Raw genomic sequence first — 27151 nt, 5'->3', positions numbered from 1 at the left:
CCGCGGCGGTCGAATTTCTATGGCGGCGAAATTCTAGAGGCCCTTGTGCTGTGCGATGTCAGTGCACGTTAACGAACCCCAGGTGGTCGAAATTTCCGGAGTCCTTCACTACAGCGTCTCTCATAGCCTGAGTTGCTGTGGGACGTTAAACCCCATAAACCAACCAACCAACCAACCAACCAACCAACCAACCAACCAACCAACCAACCAACCAACCAACCAACCAACCAACCAACCAACCAACCAACCAACCAACCAACCAACCAACCGACCAAAATTAATTTATCGGAACACACCACAATCTGCGTTGATATGCACGGATGGGATTGGATTACCCTGGGGTAATGCTAAAGCTTCAGAAGTGTTTAAAGAGTCAGGTTGCCCTCCTGACCAGGAAAGGGACGCCTGAACCACCATCGCAATAAGAGCGACGCGCCACACGTTGCAGCGTCAGGCTCTCCAAACTCGCGCTCAGGTATAATTTAGCTCGAGAGGGAAGCATGGAGATAGATAGAGGAGCCTTGTCGGAGTCGTCGCTGCGTGCGGTGGGGGAGTTCGTGCACATGCGTCTGTTCGCGCCGGTGGTTCCTTTTTACCACCATGACTAGGTATATTTGTGTCCCACGGGGGACGCCAGAGACGCTGGAAAGAGAAAAGAGTCGGTCGCGCACCGAGCTTCTCGTTCAGTACCGTTTTTAGAACCGTTGCGCTTCGGGCGAGCAGTTGCGTGCAGTGCGGTGCAGTGCACTGCAGGTCGCTAACGTGGGGCTTGTGCGGCCTTACCATTCAACGAGCTACCATGTTCATTACGCTGCATTATGGCACTACTGTTGTACACTGCCCGACTGTTGCTAGCATTCCTATAAAGACTGTGACTGTGTTGTAAGCAAGGCAGCATTGTACTTTGGGAACCTCGATGCCCCCATCTGTCCTGTGCAGAACGGATGTTCAACTGCATCGCACTGCGCTTAGATGTCTCATCGGATTTCGTTGCACTGTACTCTAAAACGCATTATATGCCACAACATCTCGAGTCACCATCAGCAATCTTTTCTCCATAAGGGGAAAAAAAACGGCGCTCGTAGCAGGTCTCGGTCATGTGATAATGCTGTCCTTCAAGAAAAAAAAAGGGGAAAAGGAAAAAGAAAGGGAGGAAAAAAGGGAGGCAGGAAGAAAGGAAAAAGTGAGCGAGTGGCCGAAAGTAGAAAAAAAAGTGAAAGAAAACCAGAGAAAATAAACGAAGAAGGACGGAGAGGAAGCGAAAGAAAGAAACACGAAAGGAAGAAAAACGAAAGGTGCAAAGAAATATCTGAAGGAAAAACGAAAGAATGTGTGAAAGGAAGAAAGAAAATAGAAGAAAGCAAAGCGGAACAGAAAAGAAAAAGCGGAACTAAATAAAGAAAATAGAAGGAAATAGAAGAAAGAATTGGAGAACAGAAAGACAAAGAAAAGAGGTACGAACACAAGAAATAGAGGGAGGAAGAAAAACGGAATAAAGAAAGAATATGAAGAATGTTTATTTCCGGATAAAACTTTCAACTGTAGGGACAAATATCCAGGGGATTTCTTTTCCCACAAGACGCTTTCTGGGCAGCTTGCATCAGAGTGCTCTCATATATATTATATAAGAAGTTTAATGTACCGGGGCGACACGTGGGGCTATAAATATAGCCATAATGGAGCGCTCCAGATTAGTTTTGGCCATTTGGGGTTCTTCAACGTCCGCTGACATCGCACAGCACATGGGTGCTTTTGCGTTTCGCCTCCAGGGAAACACGGCCTTGTGTTGAGCAGCCGAACACCAACTGTGTCACCGCAGCGACTATCCGAATGGCCATCGACACCACGCATTAGATTCTCAGGAAAAAAAGTAATTAATGGTGAAATCACTGGAAACAAGGGCGGACCGCAACTCAACACCAGCCTGACTACACACACTGCAGGGCAAATGCCTCTTCCATGTCTCTAGAATTAACCCTGTCCTTTGCCAACTGCGGCCACAACTATGACGCATTAAACACGACCCTACAAGGGTCAGGAAATGCGTCTTCAGCGTAGCTGCAAATGCAGAATAAGTACAACAATCGAGAACACCCTGAGCAATAATTGCAGTCCTAGTTAATGCGGCAGTACTGCGCGCAACTTGGACGCAAGAAGTTATACGGGAAAGAGAAATCTTCGGGAACAACAGACTAGAGCAGCGTGTGCGTTTCTCTGCGGAGCAGGCCACTGCGTCCGCAGGGATCTACCTGCACTCAACCCGGGCTTCGCTTCCGTTGCGAAGAGGCGAGAACGACGAGCTTACCGCTTTCCAGAGAAACATTCTCCTCTCCCTCATTTTCCAGCGCCCTCTGAGAAGCGCGTAAACCGTGAACAAGAAATAAACCCTAGGGAAGTTAGATTAATCGTATGCGCGACATTCAGGATGCAGATAAGGGTGGTAGACTCGGTTGAAAGCGCAGAGTAACAAGGAGAAGGTTGGAATCTCAATAAAGTTCGAGCAAGAAGTGAGAGGCGCGAAAAGCAAAAAACCGGACGACTTTCCAGCGACGCGGGGGTGTCTGAAAACATCGTAAGTTACGTCGCGAACCTCTGCAGATTGTTTTGTGCCTTGTTGCGAGTGCTTGAATGTGTTTTTCTGAGGGTGCGTGGTACGTTTTGCGACCGTGGAAGGGGGCAACGGCGGCGGGCGGCCTCAATCTTATTTAACGTGACGCGAGGGGCGTGGAGTACGCCAAAAAAAAAGAAAGTGTGTGCTTCCTCTCCCTCACCCTCTCCCCGTGATAAAAATTAAAAAAAAAAACGTTTTTCTTTCTTTCCAGCCGTGTTCATCATCTTTAGAATGTGCAGGTGAACTTTTAATGCTTCGTTTCTGCAAGTGAGGATGCATGGGTCCACTTTATTTACCAAAGTCATAGATGGTTCCGGCTTTAGCACTGTGTAATAAAGAGAAAGAAATAATTAAATATGCAGGAAGGAGGAAAGAGGAAACAGATATAAAGAAGCATGGAATGCAATCAGGAAGGCGCGGTTGGGTCCTGCAAGGTATTTTCGCAAACGCGCCTCAATGCGTGTGTCCGTGTTTGGCGTGCGTGTACGTGTGCGTCTATGAGGGTGAGTTCGACTTACAAACTTATTGCTGGATAGATTTATCACATGAGCGATTCAATAATGAATGAATAAATTGATTGATTGATTGATTGATTGATTGATTGATTGATTGATTGATTGATTGATTGATTGATTGATTGATTGATTGATTGATTGATTGATTGATTGATTGATTGATGCGCAGACACAGCACCCGATATCAGTGGTGTCCAGCCTTGCATAAATTCATGACGCCACACAGACGGCGCGTCGACTGCAGGTCATTCCCTTGATGCAAAGAGAAAGTGAGAGAGGTACAAAATTCTAACGACTGTCGCTACCCGCGCCTAACATAAAGAGGCCCCTGGGCAAAGCGCTGAAAGAGAGAGAGAACTTTATTTCAACGCAATATTAAGCCTCCAGGTTGTCCTGGGCTAAGGTCACCAAAGACAACTGGCCTGCCAGCTGGTCCGAGGCTAGCCGAGCCCGCCACGCTGGGGGAGAAAGACATGCAACATTAGGCGAATGAATGAAAACGGCGCCGCAGAAAAGAAAATGTTCTAAATCAGCACAGGGTTGCTGGCAATCCAGGCAAGCGGGGCAGTTTCGGATTCGTAGAGAAAGAACGGTCAGGAGTAAGGAGTGTATTTAGGTGTACGCGTCGAATATTGCTCAGTTGTGTGGTGGTGTCAGACTTGTCCGGAGCAGGAAGCGTACGAAGAGTGTCTGTAATGTTGTCATCATCATCATCATCAGCCTGACTACACCCACTGCAGGGCAAAGGCCTCTCCCATGTCTCTCCAATTAACCCTGTCCTTTGTCAGTTGCCGCCACTGTATCCCCGCAAACTTCTTAATCTCATCCGCCCACCTAACTTTCTGCCGTCCCCTGCTACGTTTGCTTTCCCCCCCTCTCTCTCTCTCTCTCTCTCTCCCTCCTTTGGCTCCGCACGGCCAACGTGCGCTGGCACGAGATAGGCGCCTGGTTGTGGCAGGTAAAAGCTATGGCTGGCAGTTCTGTTCTGGCCTAGATGCGAGTCAGCTGTCCCATTCCTTCGCTCCTAGAGCTTCGCATACGCTTACTAGAGCTTCTTGTAGTTCACCCCGTAGTTGTTCAGGAATTTCGATTCGCATGAATCTCGCGTATAGCCTGCATAGAATCCGTGTATATGGTGGACCCTGTTGGGCCGACATGAAGTCCCTCTTTGCAGTCTGCGGTTAGCAAAAACAAAACGAAGACACGCGTGGAGGTATGCATGTAAGACAGATGAAAATGAGAATTCTGGCGAAACCTATTTTCAGGCCACTATAATGCACCGAAAAAGTTCGACATGGAAGCTACATCCTAAATATACGTACACCGTTGGTAACGTGAAAAGGACGGGACTCCAGCAGCGCCGGTCATGACAACTTCATGACAATGCTCATCAGAGACAACTTCCGTATGGTAGAAAAAAAAGCAAGGCACTGGTTTTGAAGCAGCGCTGGCTGATGCGATTCGAAAATGAGGAATGTCTTCAATGCTGGCAATTGATCCGGGAAGGTGGTTCCAGTCTTTGGACGTCGGGGGAATGAAGGAGTCGCTTCATGCTTTTGTCCTGAATGGTGAAATTCCAACTTGGTGTGCGTGGTCCAGACGAGATGAGATGTACGAAGGCGAAAGGATGAGTGCGCTACTAATCTTAGGACAAGTATGAAAAATTTTATGGAATAAGCAAATGCGTGAAAATTGCCGACGAGAAGCTAATGAAGGTAGGTTTAACATGAGCTTCATTGATGATACACTACCAGTGCGATGATAGTTATGCACAGTGAAACGAAAGGAGTTGTTCTGGACAAGCTCCAGGGCACAGATTAGGTTAGTACAGCTTGGGTCCAAAATGGATGCAGCGTATTCTAGTTTGCTACGGATGAGTGTCTTGTACAGGAGGACCTTAAGGGAGCTTGAGGCAGAAGAATAATTATGGCGAAGATAGCCAAGCATGCGATTAGCATTGTTGATTACGGTGTTAATGTGAAGAGACCAAGTAAGATGAGAAGAGATTTCGATGCCGAGATAACGATAGGAATTGACAGATTCGAGAGCACTGTTATTTAGAAAATAGAGGCTGGGGCTGGATGATTTTTTAGAGACACCTAGGGCTTTACATTTAGATGTATTAAGATCCATTTTCCACAAATCACACCAATTAGTGACCGCATCGATATAATGCTGCAAGGCGTTTTTATCATCCGAACTGTTAATTTCACGAAAGACAAAAACAATCATCAGCGAATAAATGGATGTTAGAAGATAAAAAGTCTGGTAGATCATTAATGTATATTAAAAACAGCAAATGACCTAATACAGAGCCCTGAGGCACACCAGAGCCAACGGAACATAATAAGGAGATTCGATTGTTAGCTGATACAAACGGGGTACTGTTTAAAAAAAATTGTTCAAGCCAAAATAGCAGATTAGGTTCGAGGTTTAGTTTGGCTAGTTTGAAGAGTAGGAGTCGATGACGAACTTTTTCATAAGCTTTCTTGAAATGAAGAAATGGGCAGTCAGCTGTTAAGGAAGATCTTAAGGAAGATTGTCTTCCTTAAGAGTATCACGGGAATTCAGAATTTTTTCTTTGATTTTAAAAAAGCAGAAATTAATGATGACAGGACCACACTTCAAAGATGAAAAAGAGCCTAAACGATGAGCACGCTCTATGCATTGCGTCAGTGAAACAGGGTCAGGGACGGGAGATAAAGCATTAATAGCTTTAGACGCCGTTGATCTGTTCGACAAGCTCTATCTTCGTAAATATCGCCATTATGCGCTCAATGTACATGCAGGGAAGTTTGTAGTCCCCTTTGTAGGATTCTGCATTTCACCACTCATCATCTAGTAGCATTACTCCATTATCACCGTACAAGTTGTCATTATGCACTCCTCATACATTAAAGCTGTCATCCCCTTTGTGAAACATTGCGTTTCACCCCTTAGTGCCTCACAGCATTACTCGTTGATGTCCCCCTGCCCAAACTGTATGCACATTTAATTTTATTTTTTATTACAATTTTTATTAGTGCGAAAGCACTATTCCGATGGGGTAACCCCGAGCAAGATCTTGCGATATTTGTTGGTTGCGCAATGTTTGTGTGTTTGTAATAAAATAAATAAATAAAACAAATATCCGCGACTGTGATTGGAACCCACAGCGGTGCGAACAGCTCATCTTCTCTGGTCACTGCGCGATAGCACTACGCCATCGCCGCTGCCGGAAACACCTCGTATTAAATTGCAAAACACTGATGATGATGCCGAGCTGTGCACTGCACATCGTCTTCTTCATAAACTAATACTGTACTTTCAAAATAATATTCGCGCTTTGAGCTATGCGGTGGTAGTCACAGATGCGCGCTCCATGCGTTGATGTGAACAACGTTGTGGTTTAAGCAAGGCACTAGAGCCATACGCATTGGCGTTGACAACACTGCTGCAGAAACGCAGCTCTGGAGCATAGGCCGCCGGTATACATTGGGTAAATTGGCGTTGACGATGAAAAAGTTGAAGACGCGCATCCCTTGCACCTTGGGTCAGTGGACGGCTGAATCGCGCTTACAGGTATTGGTGGTGATGTCCACCTGCAAAAAGTCTATGCTTTCGCGCAATACTTCGGGCTTAACAATGATAAACCGCCAGCGATTTTTTTTCTTCTTTTACTTAAGTTTATAATTTTGAGCGTCTTGCTCCTTCCTTCTTTGTATCCCTAATTATCTTCCCTACGCAGGGCAGCTTGTAAGCGAATTTTCTGTGCCGGCTAAAATCTGTACTTAAAAAAAAAAAGGGTTTCACTTCTCCGTTTCTCTCCTTGGTCACTGACGGTGGTTGGGCGGGCCCCACAGGGACCTGAAATGGCTGAGCACTGCTTCTTTGACAATACTCTCTGCGTCCTGAGGGACCTTTCTTGACGGACCAGCAAACAGGCCTTGTTCAAAGCGAGACTGTCCGCCAGCTCTTGGCCCAAGACCCCTATATGCGACAGCTTCCGCCGAAAACGTATAGAGAAGCCTCTTTAGCACTTTCGAACACTGTGAATGTTCGGCCAAAAATGTGATTAACCGCGAGCGCACGTCAGGTAATCCCGCTTTCAGATCTGAACGCCTGGTTTTGGTTTTTCCGTCTCGGTTCTATAGCCAAATCCGCTTAGCTGGTTGTGCGCCTGACGATGATACTCCAGCTCGCTGCGTCATGAACTGCCGGGTTCGGCAGTTCTCCTCGTTTATCATAATTTATTCTACGCCATTCCTAGCTGCTCTGTTCGTCTTCATTACGAGAACCGGCTTTGGGATTGCAAGCGTAGCAGAACTGCGCCAGGTCGCCTTGAATGCGAGAGCTAATAACAATGAGGTGCATTACTCTCCGAACATAACTTCGTTTGATTAAGTGCCAGAAACCTGTCGACTAGGTCAGCATTATCTAAAGCTGCAGACTAGCTTTAGATCGTTAGATGTATCGCCAGATATTTACCAGTAAAGCACGCAGACAGAGATCCTTTTCTGTCTGGGTGCCAAAGGAGATATACTTGAGTGCGGTAATTATTGATAAGCCGGAATGAGGGAAACTACGACTGCATACTGTGCTCTCTACCGGTCGACAGTAGTGTGTGCAAATAACACATAATTAATAGAAAAATAATTGTGGGTAGACATTTGGATGCTATTAGATAAGCTGACCCTCGGTGCGCATGTTTACCTTAAAACTTTGTGTACTAGGACCCGCCTCTATTTTGTTTCTGGGAATGTTACTATGAGAATATCGCTGAACCCAAATAAATTTTCAAACCGGAATATCACTCTACGGGTGGTTTAGGCACCTCACATCAATGACATTTTTGACACATACCGCAGTAGCGCGTCTCTTCGGGGCATTGCTAAATAAACGCGAAACGCTCACATCGCTCGTTAAGAATTCTGGTGAAGACTCAGCGTAATGTAGAAGCAACTTGAGTCGGTCGTTTTCGTAGGCTTCAGAACTGCTCATCGTAAGTCAGGGGACTTCTCTTGCACTACTCGAAGCAGGCCGCTCTCACTACTGTGTGCCGCAATGGAATGTTTTGCTGCGGTGCTTGGTACTGTCCGCTGTACTATTGAGTCCATGTCGTCATGTGCTATGTTCTAAATGTTATGTCTTCCTCGCGAGAAATGCAGGAAAGTCCATATAAGATGTTGATCTGCTGTACAGTGTTCTTGGCGGCGGGTGCATCCGTTGTGCATGTTTCGTGTCTGGCAAAAAAAAAAGTGAAGTATTTACGGGGTTAACGGTGCGTTTGCAATGACTCTAAGATATTTCCCTTTCCCTTAGTAGCAACCACCAGCGCTCGTGTTCCTTCAAAATATAGCTTTTTAAATAATATACAATATAAAAGAACGAAGACAGGAGATGACATGCGTTCCTTCAAGTCCATACTTAATCATCATCATCATGAGCCTGACTACGCCCACTGCAGGGCAAATGCCTTTCCCATGTCTCTCCATTAACCCTGTCCTTTGCCAGCTGCGGCCGCCGTATCCCGCAAACTTGTTAATGTCATCCGCACACCTAACTTTCTGCCGCCCCATGCTACGCTTGCCTTCTCTTGGAATCCACTCTGTTACCCTTAAGGATCAGCGGTTATCTTCCCTTCGCATTAAATGCCCTTCGTACGCCCATTTCTTCCTCCTTATACCGGGACGGCGATATGATCTTAGCTCTCGTCTTTTTGATCGCCTTTGCATGGTATTGAATTATTAAGGTAAAAATCACAGATAACAGGACAGTGGCAACGCTTCAATCAGCTTGTGCATTTTACTTTTGGGAAGTGACAAGTTAGTTGTGATGGAATATTTCATTAACTAGGCAAGACGCAAAGCGCAGAACTCGATCGATTGCTTCTGCTTCGTAGTGACCGTTAACATAGAGATTAAAGGCCTATTTACATTTATAGGTCTATCACAGTTGAGTGTGGAATAATGAGACGTGCATTATTACTGCATGGTCGCCAAAAGCAATGCCAGGATCTCAGTCGCGTAAACTTTTCACCTACACTCCTTGATAAATAAACGTCGTCCCCATACAGATGTCATGCGTGCATTAGACGCTGCCGTATTTGCTGAGAAGGACAGAAAAAACAAACCTTTATCTCGTTTCCTCCGGACCTACTGAAAGGCTGAACAAGAAGCGATGGAAACTCCTCGAAATCCGTACACTTCTTTTTATCTTTTTTTATTTTCTTCTCAGCAATTTCTTCCCTGATCCAATTCCCTCCGTAAATAAGAGCGCCGTTCACACACACGTGGCAGCATTCCTGTAGCACAAGATAGATGCCCTCCTTAAGAAGCATCAAGGATTTAGCCCTGTTTGCACTCTCAGCGCCACTCGCCCGGCTTCCCTAAAGCTTTTTTCTCTGCTTTCGCATCTCAGTGTGCATTTACATTTCAGCTCTTTGTTTTCTTTTAGCCGCCAGACCCTCACCGCAGGGGGAACCAAAGAACCGATCTGATTTAGGCGCCCCTTCCGCGGTACGGCATCGCACTAAAAGCATTATTTACGTAACACGCTAAATAAAATGGAAGAAAATTGTCGCGTTTAGTTTATCGAGCTGCAATAGACGATATGCGAAATTGCTTGGCGGTCTGGCAACACCGCGCCCACAACTTCCAGTTTCATCTTGGTTCGGTCGAGCTGGTGCATCGTTTGCTATGCGTACTTTCTTCTTGCGAGTGGAATTTCAACAGGCAAGCTTCAGCTGCTGCGTTGTTTTCACAGCTGATCTTTGACCAAATGTAGGCGCTTTCAATAAGCGCCAGCTTACTCCTACCGCGTCCTCAGCTTCGCTTGAAATCTGGCGCTGATGATCGCAATAATCGGCACTCGAAAGTGGGTTGGAAAGTCGAACCGTGACCGTGTGCTGTTGTCGTTTTAATGCTCGCATTAAAGCACCAGTTCAAGCATCACGCATTATCATGGCTATTTTATTCCCAGGTGGACGCAAATTCATCTAGTAGGGTAGCGAGCGGTTATTTTGCGCTGAGTGCGCACGTGTGCTGACAAACTTGTGTGACAGTGCGAACTTTCGTTCGCGCCGACGCCAGGAGCTTCGTGAGAGAGAGAGAGAGAGACTCTTTAATGAAGAGCAGAGAATTTAGCCGGCGTTTAAAGATCGCTGGCATGCTACTCTGCGTAGGGAGGGGAATTTGGGAGATAAAGACAGGAGAGCAGAGTGGAAGAGGTAAAAAAAAACGAAGATAAAATGCGGCCATGAGATGGGTACTAAGGATGCAATGGCGAGTATTGATGTAACCTATGGAGTGATGGAGTGCATAGTCCGTCAAATGGGCTGACGAAGTTCACTGCATGAAGAATGCATGAAGGTGACGTGCAAGTGAATTTAAAGCTTATCGAGATGTCCAATGTCTTTTAAATATGTGAATAGAAAAGTCATTGCAAGTCTCTGTTGCCTAAGGCAGGCTAAGGGACCTAAAACTTTGTCCATTGTAAGGGGCACTGAGCAGAGCTTCGGCATGCAATGTTCATAGTACGCACGCTCGTTAGCATATGCAGGGCACTCAAGCAAGATATGCTCCACAGTTTCTATCGCGGCACAGTTGTCACAGTGCGGACTGTCCATTTGTCTAAAACGGTATCGTAAGCCGTTTGTATATGCAGCATTAAGACGAAGTCGATGATAAAGTGTTTCCAGATGTCGAGGAATTCTGGGTGAGAGTCTTGATCTAAGATGTGGGTCGATTGAGTGAAGAAATTGGTACTGATATTGCGGCAAACTCCAAAGCCGATACATTTCTTCGGAAGCAAAACTTTTGGCCACCTGGGACGCATCAGATTTCGTAAAAAAAGTTCTAATGTATCTCCGATGTACAATCACACAAGACCCTCGACCAGCTGCGTAATTCGATTCCGTTACTGTAATGTGCAATGCGCATCCGCGGTTTTCAACGTCACCGTTTCAGAGCCCGGCGTCGGTTGATGCTGGCCACAATTCTTTGAAACCGCGTCCTGCTTAAGACGCAGTCAGTCAGTCGACATTAACAAGAGGAAAGTAGGCATGCACATATAATTCAAAATATTGTAAGCAAAGACGCAGCTTTTTTTTTTTTCAGATAAGCACTGAGCCACCGCGGCAGCTTGATTAGAGAAAGATGCTGCAGCTGTAGGTGCATGCACGGACTCGATACGCTGGTCAAGCTGTGTGTGCAGGGGCGAAATTAGCATGTTCGGTTGCTTCCGAAACTTAATTAGCTTACTCCCAAACTTGGACTAATGGCTTTGTTGCGAAGCAAGCTTTTGGAGCTTGCCACAACGATAATAAAATCTGATGGCCTGAAGCGTTTTCAGAACACTGTTGCACGTACTTTCTAGCTTAGACATGCGTCCCTCCTTCATAATAAAGTAGCTATATTATTCGCTTCTTTTTTTTTTTAGATTTCCGTCGCCGCAGATATCGAAGGTATAAGAATCCTCAAGAAATAAAACATTCGCACCTCAGTTTTTATACGCAGGGTGTATTGCTTCACAAAGACTCCTTAACGCGCATAACATATGCGTATGGTCCAGAGAGTTTGCTCGCCCTTCTAAAACTAACTAAGCAGTAATCGGCATATGGTTCCTCGAGTGAACTTATTTCGCCACGGCACGAGCGATTGGCCCGCTCAAAAAAATTGCCTTCTCTATTACGTTGTTCAAATACGCGTCTATTTATATTCACGCCCGACCGGAGAGTTGATAAATGCACGAAATCGGCTTCTAATTTTGATCAGGGACAAGAAAGGCTGGGGTTCCTATATTAATTTAAACGCAAATCACCTCGAAAGCTTTGTCAAAAATCAGCGCAGAAAGCGAAAGCTGCGCACTGATCCGCGTGCTGACACATGATACCTCGCAAGGCGTTTTGTGTTACTAAAACGTTGGGACGGAGTAAATAAATAGAAAAGCGAAAAGGTGGAACGCACCTAGTTCTGGCACGCATCGTAGTGTCTTTTCACAGTGGAGAGGGTAGCGCAACACTGCATCGGCATTTTACTTTTCAAACGAAGCGCAGCCGTTTTAACCCAACGCTGGGCAGCGGTTTCGTCTTCTGTACCGAACCAACATGGAGGACTTAGTTCTCGGAGCGCCGAGAGATGGCGCTGCGCATTTCGCATATCGTCATTGGGCCGTGCAGTTACTTCTTACTTTACTGCTGGCGGTCGCCAATCGCAGAAGTGTCGCTAAGCCTTCCCCACCTGAGAACAGTTCGTGATTGATCGGCAACCGTACGCTCTTGCCTACGGCTCGGTTCTCGCCATTCACCGGTGGTCGCATGGTGGCCACTGGCAGACCGTTCCTCCGAGAGTACAGCTCGGTGAAATGGGCGTATGCACGGTGATCATGACTGGACCTGTTTCAATGCTGCCTGTTTTAGACCTCAGGCGGAATATCTGGTGAAACTTGCGTGGGCACATTGTGCTCGCCTGCTATGGACAGACAGACAGACAGACAGACAGACAGACAGACAGACAGACAGACAGACAGACAGACAGACAGACAGACAGACAGACAGACAGACAGACAGACAGACAGACAGACAGACAGACAGACAGACAGACAGACAGACGGACGGACGGACGGACGGACGGACGGACGGACGGACGGACGGACGGACGGACGGACGGACGGACGGACGGACGGACGGACGGACGGACGGACGGACGGACGGACGGACGGACGGACGGACGGACGGACGGACGGACGGACGGACGGACGGAGGCAGACAGGCAGAGGCTGCCTGTAAGACAGACAGACAGACAGACAGACGAACAGGCATACAGGCAGGCGGACAGACAGACAGACAGACTAAAAGACAGACAAGGGGACAGACAGACAGACAGCAAGAAAGAAAGACGGGGAGAGAGACACAGTGACAGACAGACAGAGGTGGACAGAAAGACGGACATAGAGACAGTCGACAGGCCTACAGACAAACAGGTATACAGACAGGCGGACAGACAGAAAGGCAGACAGAGACACAGACAGAGGCGGACAGAAAGACAGGCACAGAGACAGTCAGGCAGGCGTACAGACGAACAGGCATACACACAGATGACAGACTGACAGACAGGCAGACTGACAGACAGAGGCAGACAGAAAGGCGGGCTCAGAGGCAGTCAGATAGGCGTACAGAAGAACAAGCATACAGACAGGTGGACAGGTTCACAGACAGAGACGGACAGAAAGACAAACGGACGGGCAGAGACACAGACAGACGACGATATCACCCCAGTCCGTATAAACAGTGATATTACGGAGCTTTTTTTAATTAAATCAGGAAAAGTCAACAGTAGAGAGCGCTGTTCGTATGTGGGTTGCCGTGTGCAATACAAAAAGTGAAGCCAAAGGAGAATGGAGGTGGCACCTTATTTTAGTACGCCCCAAAAAGAGAAGTCGCTCCTTTCACGCAAGCTGCTTTCTCTAGCCACCCATAGAATGTATCACCTATTCACGCGTGATACACGCGTTAAAATTTAGTTTTTTTTTTTCCATTTGTTATCGAACGTTGCAATTTTTTACCCGGTGAGGTACGCTCGCTTGAATCAAACTTATGTTTCAATATTGTTATAAATCTGTAGTTAGCCTGTTGAGTTTTTTTTCTATTTCAATGCTGTTGACTGTTGAATATGTTGTCCCTCTCTTTTTTTCTCCCTTCCCTCTCCTGCCATATACTGCATCCCACCGGGGATGCAGTATGTGTAAATAAACTAAATAAATAAATGACACGATGAATTTTCGTCTTTAAAACAAACAGCTGATGAATGCTTTTGTTTCAAGTTGTCCCCCGTACGAGACAGCAATAGTGAAGGTGTCTAAGTGCATTATAAATGTGCGCCTTTACGAATTGTGATAGACACCTGAGGTAATGGAGAACAGCCAGCACCTGTGACAGTTTGCCAGCGAGGGGATTTGTATGGGAGTGCCAGGACATATAGTGATCAAAGTGCACACCCAAACTTTTGAATGATCGTACATCTTCAACTGTAGCGGTGTTAAGCACTATATCTCCAGGTAACGCGGCATTCATGTTTCTCTGGATGAAATATGGCTTTGGTTCTTTCGGTGTTGATTATTAGACCGTTTTCGAGAGATTACTGATCTAATTTAGAAAGCAAGCTTTAGCATGTAGGCCCAAATCATATGGGGATTTGGATGAAAACAGATGAGTGGTATTATCGGCATACATAATGTACGTGGTGTCGGTATCAATGCTAGTAAGATCGTTGGCGAAAATGTTTAACAAAAGAGGACCCAAGATGCTTCCTTGAGGGACACCTACATGAACAGGAAGGACATTTGATGATAATCCGTTAACATGCACAAACAGCTTTAATAGGAAAATTTTGACACTTCTGCCTTGGGCAGAGTGAAAAGCACTGAACAGAACAAGCAAAGAAAGTATTATTTAGACATGCACTCTCGCAAAGTTTAAAAGAATACTTCATTTTATGTTACACTCACTACACAACTCGCGGTTCTATTCAATTTTCTATGTTCTTTGGAAAAGAATACATCCAGAAGAATTCAGTTTTGATACCAAATTCATGAACCTTAAAATCATTGTCAACGCGGTTAGATCTGTAGCATTATTGTTTCACATATTTTCATTTTAATTTTTTCACATAGTTTTGCATTTTCTGCTTATGTTCAGCTGTGCTGGCTTGCCCATCCCAGCGACAGCTTGGTGCAGGTCCGTTTGAATGAATGATGAAGGGGTAGCATAATAGGAGTACAACAGAATAATAAAAATAGTCATAAGTTTTTTTTTTATACACTGCAAATAGATTTAGGAGTTTTGAAAGAACCGGTCATCCAATTCACGAGCTTCACCTCCTGTGCACATGCAGGCACAGTAAACAATAGCAGCTTACGCAGTTGTGCGGGAACCAAAATATTTCTGCCCATTTTCCTACGGGTATTTTGTTTTGCGTCGTGATTGCAGCTGAACATACGCATGTATACCTTACGGGCCTACACATTCGTTTGCTTATCTTTACGTACAGTATCATGACAAAATAAAATGCAAAAAATGTCAGATGTTTCACTTTAATGTTCTTTCTTTGACTGAACGCGTCCAATGCAAGGCATGCAGGACTTTACAGACGACGTAAAACTGTTCGTTTCACTTAAGCCTGTGGTCCTCAGCTTTTATGCACTTGACATTGGCACGCACGCAAAAAAAAAATTAGCTGACGTTTAGCTCTGGTTAAGCCGGGCAAGTTGCGTATGCAAGCAGCAAGTGTTTTGCCCGAGGCAAATGCGCGTATTTATTCCCCGATTCCCTGCCGCTTCCTCTCCCCTCTCTCCACATTCCGACACATGCATCGGGAAGCGCAGGCGCTTTGGGTTGTCAGTTGTGTGCATATAATCTGTGTTTTTTCAAATAAACTTTCAGTTGTTAGTAGCGCTTGTCCTTGTCTTCCTTCTCTGTTTCTTGTTCCTAGTCGCAGCGCTGGTGAAATTCTAAAGATGTACCAACTAGCTCAAACCACCATTTTGCTCCATGCATCGAGAGCAATCGACTAGGCGCGCGGCAGGGGCGGCGGCGCAGCGACGGTCCCGCCGCCTGGTGGAGCGCGGCTGAAACGGTTGCTATGGCAACGGCGCTCCATCTGTTTGACCTCGGCCACCGCCGGGAGCTACGCGACGGCTCGAAACCTGGCGCAGTATTGCTTACGCAATAAAAAAAGAGAAGTACTTGCACGTCAATATTACTTCGAACAGTTGGTCGGTCCCACATCCCGTGGCGAGTGCGTCAAGATCCTGCCCCCAGCGCTGGCAGCGTTCGCGCGGGCGGTTTGCTCGCTGCAGAAGAACGGCTTCAACGGCAGCGGTGGTCGCGTTCTGGATGACGGCCGGCCGACGTGAGCTTTCTCAAAAGGAGCGCCGAGCAGTCTGGAGAGCCAGGCGGGTCCAAGGAGAGGCTCACTCAAGGCACGCATTCACCGAAGAAGCGGGGCTTTCATTTTCCTCCTGGGAAGAAAATGTGAAACGAGGAGAGCGACTTCCGGCCACCGAGTCGTCGAGCTCATTCAGGAAGCGTGCGTGTCGCATTCAGGCAGCGGCTCGTGAAGGGTGTTGTTCGCTCGGAGATATCCGTGGCGACACGCGACAGCTGTACCCCGGGCGACAACACGTGTCGCGCTCTGGTGTCGTTGGGAGGCAAAGCCAGAGAACCGGAAGGGGCGAGAGGGGTTGGAACAGGAAGCACTCTGAAGGAAGCGAGTGGCTGTTGTTCTGAGTTTGTTCAGCTGCTCTAAATTAGAGTAAAGGGGCGTGGCTACATGTACAGGAATGGCATTAATTAATTAATTAATTAATTCGTTAGTTAGCTCGTCCTTTCGTTCTTTCGTTCATTAAAGCGTTCGTTGTTCCGTTCATTGCTCAGTTGTTTCGTCAGTTCGTTCGTTAATCAGTTCGCTCGTTCGCTCGCTCATTCATCTGTTCCAGTTGAAGTGGGATATTTGGAGTATTGTTTGTTTATTGAAAAAGTACAGGTATGAGGTACATAAATTAATTAATACTCAAGGTGGTCCTAATGTGCAAACTGTCAGAGGAGCCACCATTTATCAATTGTATATAGGACGCGTGATAAAAATATGGCAGATAGCAACTTCATGCCGGAAAACAGATGCAGTGGGAATTAATAATCGGAACCAAAAGTTTCCTTAAGCATGATAAATCTTACAAACACATTTTACATACACAAGAAGAGAACACAGTATTATACAAAAGCACTTAAGCAATAATAGCCGCACACAATAATTACACCGTTCATGGGCGCGCTGGTTGAAGGTGATTAAAAAGTACATACTTTTTAAGGTTTTTATGGGATGACGCTTCGGTACGGGATGATTTAATGATAGTGGGTATGGAGTTCGAGACAGTGACTGCTGAGACTAAAGCGGACTGCTTGCCATAATTAGTTTTGGCTTTCGGAAACAATAGATTGTGTTGTTCTGAGGATCTAGTGCTATTAACGTTAGAGAAATGGGAAGCTGTAAAGATAGGGATAGTAGTGCTATTGTGACTGGCGCGATAAATCAATAAACCTAGTTTCAGCAGGAGTGAACATAGGAGAGGCAAGGTATTTTAGAACGCGGCAAATGGAGCACTGGATACGGTGTATGAGCTGAATGTCATTATTCTAATAGACTCGTTTGAAGACTTTTATAAGCAAGAAAAATGGCTATAACACGTGTTACCACAAGATTATCAACAGTAATTGAGGTGTCTATGAATGAATGCGAAATAACGTGAACGAAGAATGTATTCTTGAAAATAATAACGCGTTCTAATTGGTATACGTGTACCAAACAACTTTTTTTTGCTTATATATTTAGTGTGCAGGTTAAATTTTAAATGTGAATCAATGTCACACCAAGGAATATTACAGAACTTGGTGGGAGAATGATGTGGTTATCTAAGTATACATCAGGAACGATAAGAAGTTGTTTGTGCTGTGGGTGAAATATTGTTAGCTTCGTTTTTATTGGGTTTATTTGTAAAAGATTGCTTCGGCACCAGTTCATTTCATTTTTAAGGTAAGCATTAATTATTGATGTTAGGTCACCTCAGTTAATACTAGAGGAAAATATGGCAGTCTCATCAGCATACAGAATGCAATTGGTTGTGTTGACGCATTCATGACGATAATTAATGTAAATTAGAAACAGACGGGGCCATAGAATAGATCCTCGCGAAATTCTTTGATTAATTGAAATTAGTTGGGAAAAAGTATTCGATATTTGGACGAACGGAGTTCGGTTAGCGAGGTAGTTACGGAGTAAACTTGGTGGGCCCACAAATTCCCAGTGCTTCTAGTTTTAAAAGTATGGGATGATTGATTGTATCAAATGCATTCATAAAATCTACGACTACGTCTGCCTCCCAAAGTCCTTTATCAGTAATGTGTTTGTGTCAGTAAATTGTATCAATGCGAGCTCAGTGGAATAGTTTGGGTGAAAATCGAATTGATGAGGCATCAGAAGGTTCAGTTTTAATATGAGTTTTTCGATGATTTTACTGAAAATTGGCGAATAGTTATCGGGCGATAACTAGCCAAACCTCGCTTATTTATCCTCTCGCTTGTATACAGGAAATGCTTTGCCATTTTTAACTAGATCTGGAAAGCCACCAGACTTCAATATTTTATTGTTAACATTAGTAAGAACGGGTGACAGTTCATATACAGCATGCTTAATTTTCGATAGAAGGATAATATCTAAGCCACACCCGGTGTTTTTTAAGCTGGTTATTACGTTTATAACCACTTACTTTTTCACTTATTTCTAAGGCTTAGCTTCTAAAAATACGTTGCCATGTTACCTGCTACAAAATTCACAGTCGGTCTTAATGCGGTTGTTGCGGAGAGGCATGCACTGTCATATGGGCTCCAGTTTCGTGAGCGATTTGTGCTGACGCGCTACGTTTTGTCACAACTATGACAATTTAAGTTCCCCTTTGACAAGGCATTTTTGCACGTTGTCAAATTCTTCGACTGCAATTCCATTTTTACAATTCAATTTTACTTTCACTTCCAATTCGTTTCAATTTCAATTCTAATCCAATTGGAACCTTTTCAGCTGCAATTCTCGTTGCAATTTTAATTCTAATTACAGTTCTCTAAGGTCGAAAGGTGATTTTTTTCAATTTCAGTTAGAATTCTAATTATAAGTATTGTAGATATATAGTGGTTCTATGACTCCCCACTTCCACCTCCCTCAGTAGCAGCTCGTTTGTGCGCTCTGCGCTTTCTCCTTCATGACGTCACGAAATCTGTGCCCGGACAGACGGACGCCGAGTTATCGTTCGCATACGCGTTCTAATGCTCGCGCATTGAAGAAGTGCGTGTGTCCTCTTTAATGTCAACTTGGTTGTTTCCGCTGCAGCTATGTCGGCTGCATGTTTGCCACTGCTCCGTAGGGCCCTTCATCTGTGCAGCGCCTCTTCAGCAGGAAATAGCAGTGGCTGACGCAGTCAGAGTGTAGCCTGCCCATACTTTGGTTACAATCGCTGCAAGCGTCACGGCGATGCGCGTAATGGAATAATTCAGACCATCCACGGTTCATTAACGTGCCCTCACATAGCATATGCCAGCTCTGTCTTACCGGTACTCACCTATGGGGCTGAAACGTGGAGTTCAGCTTAAGTTAAGGACAACGCAGAAAGCTATGGACAGGAAAATGATATGTGCAACGTTAAGGGACAGGAAGGAGGCGGGGGTGGGGGGGGTATGTGATAGAGAACAAGCGCGAGTTAATGACATTAGTCAAAATCAAGAGGAAGAAATGTGCTTGGGCAGGGCGTGTAATGTGAAGGCAAGATAACCGCTGGTCCTTAAGGGTAACGGAGTGGATTCCACGAGAAGGCAAGTGTAGCATGAGGCGGCAGAAATTTAGGTAGGCATGGCATGACATTAAGAAGTTTGCGGGGGCACATTGGGCGCAGCTGCCAAAGGACAGGGTTAATGGAGAGACATGGGAGATGCCTTGGCCCTGCCGCGAATCGGGATGACGACGTTGATGACGATGATGATGACGATGAGACTCACACGCCCTTAACATTGGTTGACATTAAATGAATTTTCATGTTTTTTCTGATTGTTTTGAACACCCATTTTTTTTTAATTCGCAGTTATGGAGGGCAACAGCTCGAAAACATCCACTCTGCACAGTTCTTCAATAGAGAAATTTGTTAGGCTAGTGGAGAATTTCTTGCACATAAATGCTTGAATTCTATGTCTCCGAATTCATCATCAGTATATATTATTGGCTTGGAAATTGTACTTAATTATTCCTACACTGATATACGCAATTTGTGTATTTATCACTCGGATGTCCTTTCATTGTGACCTTTTATTGATATATATCGACAGTTTTTCTGAATCATTTTTGAGGTTGTGTTTTCCTATCTAACAGCGATTCACTGGAGTCATTAATGTACATGACCTTTTTGGGACCTTATGTAGTAGCTAGAGAAAAATTTGTCAAACCACTTGGGGTGACGTTTTCGGAACATATGTCGTAGTATGATCACGTTAACTACCTTTCACCAGAATTAAGCAGGGCTGTGGGAATTAGAACACTGCACGGGCCTTAATCTGAGGCCCGAGCCCGGCCCGGGCTCGAGACCTAAAACCCGAGCCCGGCCCAGGCCCGCGGCTTCAAGCCCGGGACCGGCCAGGGCCCGCTAAATTATCGCGCTAGCGAGCCCGGCCCAGCCCGTGAATCCCGGAGTGAAGCCCAGCCCGGGCCCTACTCGGCCCGTTTCACAGTAACGCTTGAGGTATACTGCTCACTCTGAGCAAGTAGACTGCTACTAGACCGATAAGAAACTGGCCGACAAAGGTTCTGAAACCGCAGTTTAGCTTGCAGAATGTTGGTTCTTTTTAATCCAGAAGGAAGTGATTAAGAGTAGTGCTCGCCAGGCCCGTCTTTTGGACAGTGATCTCGTGTTGGTGCTCAATGATAATCTTGGAAGTTCCGAGAGCCAAACAAAAAGGGCTGCATACACGCGTAATAGGCTACTTTGCATTCCCCCATGATTTAAGCAGTTATATTTTGCCGCCCGCAAAGTATAAACATTAAAGCTGCCTATTAAGCAGTGGGACGATATTTTTAAGTGAACGCGATTCTACAAATAGAACTCATAGCCGAACTGGTCGCCTTTCAGCAGAAACGAAAAGGTAAAAGGCTTGAGTATTTCACGGTGTGTAGTTGAAGAATATAAGCGCCCTAAACTAATACGTTTTTCCCGAAAGCATTTCTAATAGTGTATAGGTATGTTTTGTGATGACGATCGATCACTGGCCAATTAAGGCTTGTTGAATTTTACTCTCACTGCGATGCGGCGTGGAAATAAGGAAATAAATAAGTCAATGAATAAAGCTTAGTTTTTTTCTCTGCGCGTACTATATGTCATAGCTCATCCGTGTCGCTGCTTCAATGCCGCAGTTGTGTACTTCACTCTGCAATAGTGAATGAAAAGTCGGACACCAGCCGTTTCTGTACGGACCCAAGCCCGGCGCGGGCCCGCAGCTTTAAGCCCGAGCCCGGCTCGGGCCCGCAACTTCAGGCCCGGGCCCGGCCCGGCAAAACAAATCATGTCCCGGCCCGGGCTTCCGGGCTGGGCCGAGCCCGTGCAGTGCACTAGTGGGAATGACAAACCGGTGCCGCCGTTTCCTTCCAACTGGAATAAAACGCGAGATTTATTATGCTCTTTTCCATTCCCACCTTTGTAATGGTGTTTTAGTATGGAGAATCACTACTGCAACGAATATGCAGAAAATTTCTGTCCTCAAAAAACGAACCCTCCGCGCAATTGAAAATGTGTCTTTCTCGAAGCGCCCAGAAAAAATAATGAAAAGCAGGCTGGTTCCATCATCACGAACAATTACGGTAAGATGATGACTCATGATACAAATGAGGATTTACCGAACGGGAAGTCTAACCGTTAAAAGAGGCAACCGGAAGCGAGGAAGCTGCAAGCGAGCACGACGCCTTCTCTTACACAGACTCCGTTTCAATCGCACCGGCGTCGATGCGTGCGCCCAGAATAAGTTTGAGAAAGCAAGACGCCGTACCGTTCCCACCACTCCATCTCTTTCTCTAATCGCGCGGGACACTTGTATCCGAGCGCCGAAACCGGGCACTACGAACAGAGTGCACTATTCTTCTTCATTTCCGGGTGCAGAACGCCCTCTTGTCTCGCCTTGGACTGTAATTCTCTCCCACACCTCGTCTCCTTTTGTTTGCTCTGGATGCTTTGTATCCGGAAGGGAGACTGGAGACGTGCTCGTAATGCTTCTGGATTGAGATAGAAAGAAAGAAAATAATATTTACGAGGAAAGGACGGGCTCCGGTTGGAGTTCAGTTGATTAAATTACACGATTGCGTTGCTTTGAACGCCGCAATCCCTCCGAATGAATCGGAGCAGCGGGGATCGATCGTGAGGTGCGTGTTTGCAACTGAAGCCTCCTTCGTTGGCCGGTCTAGAAGCATTAAAATTATGCAATGTCTGCAGTACTCTGCGTCGTGCATCTAGGCGTTGAAAGAGAACAAGCGACCGATCATGAACTGTACAGACACAGGTACTCTATGTTGAACGCAATTCTGGTCGAATATAAAGAGTATGTATTTTCGGTAGTGTGCTTATACAGTGTCAACGTTATTACATATTACATTAATATATATATTAATGATATTGTGGGCGTAATTACGAAACCCGTTCGGATCAGATTATTTGTGGATGATTGCGTACTGTTCATTGAAGTAACCGGCCGCGATGATCAGATAGCCCTGAACAATAACCTTCAAAATATCCTTTTTTTGGTGCAGTCGTTGGGACATGGAACTGAATGCTAACAGTACAGTGCATATGAAAATATCGAAGAAATTAAACAGTCTACCTTTTCCTTATACCCTCGGGCCCTCACTACTAATTGAGGTGAGGGAATACAAATATCTTGGTGTTACAGTAAGAGATACCCTCAACTGGAACCCCTACATTACTAACGTATGTGACTCGGCTTTCCGTAAACTCTGCCTTCGAGCTTACGGGAAATTTCGAACTTACGCACACTGTTCGCGCTTTCACTTGGCCACATATTACAGTGCATCGCAAAGCCTCTAGGCGTGGACCACGTTGCGATCGGCGTGCTGCAGCGCTGTGATTCATAGGGACGCCGTTCTCTGCAACCTCCGGTATGTTAACATTTTCTGGGCCACCAGTTTTGTCACCGCACTATCGGATCGCACTCGATTCGCAGCAGCAAAATGAGCGCATGTCGAAGTTGATGGAGGTTGGAAAGCGGATTGCCATGTAGTCACACCCGGCAGGGCAAACGACTAGAAAGTAGACAGACGCAGTTGTTACTATACGTGAGGAGCAGTAGAAATACGTGGGGGATTCTTACCCACATTCCTAGAGAAGATCCGACAGCATTTAGTCACTGCATGGCTCGTCGCCTTCTAGAATGTTCGAGGACGTTTCGTTGGATTATTATATTGGATTGTACGAATTCGGTCCACTATTCGACCTTAATCCATTTTTCTGGCGCGGGTCTGCTCCAAAATTTTAGGTGTTCTTTGGGTTTTCGGGGGGTGGGCCTCTTCAAAATTTTGAGGGTCCTCATATTATCAGCTTTTGCGATGCTATATGATTGGTCTACTGGTGGTCCCGCAGTGAAGATGCTGGGGACGACCCTCTCAATCGCATTCATAAATCTCAGTACTGCATGCTTGTTGTACCCTTATAATGCCCTACGTTTCACTATACCGGCATCTCTTCGCCCTTTTCCGTGTATATCTTGCCGTGTATATCTGCGGTCCCTTTATCCATACTCCAAGGTATTTATATATGGCGACTCTGGGCATTTCATGGCCTTGTATTGTAAGCACCGGATCAGTTATGTCGTTGAAAATCATCAGGCCTGACTAACTTGCACTAAAGGTGAAGGCTGGAGCGTCTCCTTCGTCGCCACAAGAATCAACCAGTTTCAAATCTTCCTGGCTATATGCTAAGAGTGCAACACCGGGCTGCTGCTCTACGACCTTTCCGCCTAATCTGTACTGCACCTTATAACCTAGATTACTTTCTTGTAGTGATCTTTCCATATTTATCATATAAAGCATAATGACAGCGGTGATACACGACCACCTTGCCTTAATCATTTGCGTACCTCGACAGTAGTCGCACTTCTTACCCTTCGCATGTAATTTCAACGTTATCTCATTTAATTTTCTTTTGGAAAGCTCATGACCGATACTTTCATCGTTCAGGATGTTCCTCACTAGTTCCCGGTTCACGTTGTTGTGCGCACCGCTTATATTCAAAAGGCTAATTCCAGACGGCTGTTTTCTGCCCTCGCTATGGTTATCATATAAGCGCCTACCCCTTATGAACCCGTTCTGAAGCTCTCCAGGCACCTTATTGCTTTGTAATCATGGCTGCGTTTTTCATTGTATGGCCTGCATTGCCAAGATGTATACAACAGATGCTGTCGTAATCGGCCTGGAAGACTTTATGTGCATCCCAGTTCTTGCCCCTACATAAATCAAATGTACTCTGTCGCCACCGGTCCGGAATTTGCTTTTTTGTTATGACTGTTTCCAATGCTTTCAACAGCGTTTCCTTGCTTCATCGACCGTGTTCACTGATCAGCTTGATTAGAATTTCGTCTATCCCTGCGGATGTGCATTTAGGAATTTTCCTTCCACCTTCTTCCAGTTAAGATGTCAGGTTGATGCGCAGGGCCGCGGAGGGCAGGTGGCAACTACGTTGAATTTGGCAACGGTGAAAAAATTGCTAAGCAGGTTGTGATGACGTCACAGTGTCACGCGACAACTCTCGACCAGTCATGAATTTCGTGTGGTATTTGAAATTTCGCGGTGCTCCTTGATTGGTCATTTGAGGTCACGCGACCCTGATGACGTTATATGGGAATAGACCAATCAGGGAATTTTGTTATGTAGAAGCCAGAAGCTTTCTTTTTTGTGAGACGATAGCCTAAACGCAATCGCATTAAAACAGTCTTCAAATTGAAAGCTGATGCAGCAGATGCAGGATTCATAGCGTACACCGTCAACATCCGGTCACGTGACCAGTCACGTGTCATTCTGTGCCCAGCGCCGCCGACGTGACCGTGCACCGGTTGCGATCGTTCTGGTAGCCCAGGTTGCCACAAAGCCTGTAGGTCTCATACTTTGCTGTAGGTTGTAGGCATTAGCCAGAAGACAGCAAGGACCACTGTGACGTACTGCTTTCGCGCAGTTTAGCCCGTTACGCAGCAGAGCGTAAACTCCTGGCACTTATATTCATGCGCCGCTTATTAATGCCAGGAATGTTGAGCAGAAGAAGTTTTCCAGCTTCTCAGGCTCTAGGGGCCGCTTCTCTGTTAATAGCTGGAGCAGCAACACTGACAAAAGGAGTTATAGCGAGAATGATTGCGTGACCTTGCAAGTGAGCGTGATCTGTCCTTCCACTGAACCAAGTGTGAGGAGGAATGGCGGCTGGGCGGTACGGTGAAAATCGGAGGCAGCGAAAATGAGATCGGGAGCGTTGGCTTGGGACATTTTTGGAGCAGAACGGCAACGCCTCATTTCCTGTGAGTCGACATTACACTTTGGGTCTGTTCAGGCGTAAGAACTTAGCAGGCCTCACGCGAGGGTGCCGTCTAGTATAGGACTCAGGAGGCTTCGGTGGTTTTCCAGACGTAGCGGCCAGCTTCGCCCTGTGGAGCCAACTTCGAAACACGATCCGCCATGGAGAGCAGTTCATGAGATGGCGTCTTAGTTTCTGCGGTGAACTCTGAACATTCCTGATATCTTCGGGCAGAGATTACCTCCCTTCCCTGGAACATAAAATCATCATCATCAGCCTGACTACGCCCACTGCAGGTCAAAGGCCTCTCCCATGTCTCTCCAATTAACCCTGTCCTTCGCCAGCCGCGGCCACCATATTCCCGCAAATTTCTTAATCTCATCCGCTCGCCTAATTTTCTGCCGCCTCCTGATACGTCTGCCTTCTCTTGGAATCCACTCCGTTACCCTTAAGGACCAGCGGTTATCTTGCCTTCGCATTACATGCCCTGCCCAAGTCCACTTCTTCCTCTTGATTTCAAGTAGGATATCATTAACGCGCGTTTGTTCTCTCACCCACTCCGCCCGCTTCCGATCTCTTAACGTTACACCTATCATTCATGATCTGAGATAACCTGCCAGATCATGAATGGCAGTTACCTGGGAACATAAAATAGTACTCCTCTAATGTGGTGGCCTAGAGACCACTTAATACCAAATAATTTTTAGCCGCTGCTCGACAATCTCCGGCTCCAGATTCTTTGGGGTCAACAGCCGCTTAATAATCTACGAGTCTTTCACCTAATTTTATGACCTGTCCAGGCGTTCTTCTCGGTAAAAATTACGCACTTTAAATCTGGGGTCCCTGGAACCTTTTAGTTGGATATTTGAAAACTGTGGTGTTTAAACTGAGGGAAATACCACCAAATTATTATTTTCAGTAAAAAACCGATCATGTGGCTCTCTTTGGGTACGCTTGTCCATGAATAGAAGACACATAAATCGGCGAGCAGGCCAGATTTAAAATAGGTTCATTCAAACTCGCGGTGTTCATACGGAAAAGCAGAGGTTGCTGCTGTCTGTAGTGAATGGTAGTCTAGCGTATCCATGAAGTTTATACATGCCCAAAAATCAGTGTCGGCGCATGCATTTCATTCTGCGAAATTCGCCGGTAAAGGTAACATCTGTAATTCATTTTTTTTTTCTTGCTTAAAAAAACTCCATCTTCGGCGAAAGTGGTCTAGATGTGATTATAATGCGGTACGCTATAGATCTATCGCTATCAATCGCTATCGACAAAGCAAACACACAGGCGTTTCTGCATTTCACTTGCATAGAAATGCGTCCGCCGTGGCCGAATTCGAAAATCTCGTAAGGCACGCGAGACTTTTGAAGCCTGGCAAATTGCTAGATACGGTGCGGAAAAATGTGTTAGCGAGGCATCAATTCACCTGTATGAGAAGTAACTTGACTTTTTAGGTTGATAAGATTGTGTACTTTTGCTTTGGGCGTTAAGTTTGGTTGCGCATGCGTTGCTCTTGAAGGAAGGTCGTTTTTTCCTCCAATAAATCAGTTGTTAGTCTACGCTTGTCCTGTCTGAATCTTTTCTGTGTCCTGTCTCCTGCGTAGTTTTATGTCTTCAGAAAGTAGTACTCTAGTTGGAATTACTATTCGTGTTTACTACGAAAAAAATTTCGCGAGTTATATTGATTACTTTGTTAAAGCAGGTCCACTGGGAAGCCAAGAAGGTAAGGACAGCAAAAAGGAAAGTAAAGGTTGCTCAAAAGAACCTTTCTTTAATATGTGTCGCCTTACGTCTTCTTCTTCGCTCTTATCTGGACGAAATATGAAGTCTCCCTTTGGGAAGGAGTCCGGAAAATAATTTATGTGACACGTTTTGTGACTTTGGAGCTTTAGCCCGC

General features: G+C 45.7%; 1 protein-coding gene across 1 annotated transcript in view; it reads left to right on the top strand.

Moving 5' to 3' along the window:
* The window catches only part of LOC149334848 (uncharacterized), a 162285-nt gene that overhangs the window by 89154 nt on the left and 45980 nt on the right, over positions 1-27151 (top strand). The window lies entirely within an intron of this gene.

This window comes from Amblyomma mixtum, chromosome 7, assembly GCF_055824585.1.
Source record: "Amblyomma mixtum isolate Tamu chromosome 7, ASM5582458v1, whole genome shotgun sequence".
Lineage (NCBI taxonomy): Eukaryota > Metazoa > Arthropoda > Arachnida > Ixodida > Ixodidae > Amblyomma > Amblyomma mixtum.
This window is presented reverse-complemented; position numbering and strand designations above follow the sequence as displayed.